We start from the raw sequence: 1,640 nt of genomic DNA on the forward strand, positions 1-1,640 counted from the left end.
CGCATATATATATATATATATATATATATATATATACACATACATATGTGTGTGTTTATGTTAAGAATACAACACACATCCTGGTCCGGGAATCAAACTTACAACCTCATGATTGTGAGCCTGACGCTCTAACCACTGAGCCATGCGTCTTCACACACACACATATGATGGGTAAAAATCCCGTTCAGTTATGAATGACCATGGGATTGTACCTAGAAAGTTCCCCTCTGAGGCACACATCCAGGCAAGGTTGTTTATGGAAGACCATCAATCACCCATGCATACCAGCCTCTCATTTCCGTGCCACCAATGTTGTCCAAGGGAAAGGCAAAGGGGCCGATACAGCTTGGCACCAGTGACATCGCAATTCATTTCTACAGAGGAGTGAATTCAAGCCACGTGAAAAGTGTCTTGCTTCAGAACACAAGACACAGCTCAGTCTGGGAATTGAACTCCCAACCTGACACTAACCACTGAGCCATGAACCTGTGATGTATGCACTTTATTTTCCGACATACAAGTTGAATTTTGCAGACCAAAACTTTGTTGACACTCAAAAGAATTAGGTGAACTTATACACCAAGACAAAATTTGGAGGACTAAAAATTCCATACAAAATGCAGCAGGGTTCAGGAAGATAATAACAATGTTTCAATGTTTGCATTACATGTTTACACTGTATACTATGTCAACTTGTATGCTGCCAAATATGCTAAGCTGACCCAATAAAGGAGACCTTTAGATTGTTACTTATGTCTGCTAAAAATAGCAGTCAAATCTCCTTGAAATTACACGACTGTTTTTCACACACACACAAATACACACATGTATTTATGCGTAGGCAGTATGGCTGAATGGTTAAGACGTTTGCTTTGTAACCGTGAGATCCAGGGTTCAAATCCATCCTTGGCATTTTGGACAAATGTCATTTTCTGTAGCCTCAGGTCAACTTATAAATTGCGAGTGAAATTGAGTAGATGGAAACTGGACAGAAGTTGACCAGGTGGATTGTACCTGTGTGAAATAGCAGCTAAATCACCCGCAAATCATACCCCACTGTCTTATATATGTATATACGTATTTATGAGCCAATGAGGGAGACCTCTACATGGTAGTTAGACCTTCTAGAAATAGCAGTCAAATTACCCTCATTAACACCTTACTGTCTTATCTATGTATATATGTATGAGTCAGTGCAGAACACCTCTATGAGGTAGCTTGACTGGGTAAAAATAACAACCAAATTTCCCTCAAATCTCTTCTTACTGTCTAATGTTAGATGATATAGTCCTAGATACACTATGCTTGAATAAAACACTGTCATGATCATATAAGTCTGCTGGATCAGGACTGACCTGGGGCTAAACAGCAACAACATAGAAAGACACATTAGATAATGTAGTCCTAGATACACTATGCCGGAATAAAAGACAGGATGGTCACAGCTCAGCTGGAACACTTTTGGCCTTAAGTCTCCTGGATCAGGACTGACCTGGGGTTAAACAACAACAACAACAACAACAGAATAAGACAAACAACTCGTTATCTCCTCACAGCAACTACCACCTCCATCATCATTGTATATACTGGAGGGGGAGGGGTTGTGTTGGGAGTAATTAGGGGAACGAGGTGAAGCTTGC

The sequence above is a fragment of the Octopus bimaculoides genome, unplaced genomic scaffold (assembly GCF_001194135.2).
Source record: "Octopus bimaculoides isolate UCB-OBI-ISO-001 unplaced genomic scaffold, ASM119413v2 Scaffold_213642, whole genome shotgun sequence".
NCBI classification, from domain to species: domain Eukaryota; kingdom Metazoa; phylum Mollusca; class Cephalopoda; order Octopoda; family Octopodidae; genus Octopus; species Octopus bimaculoides.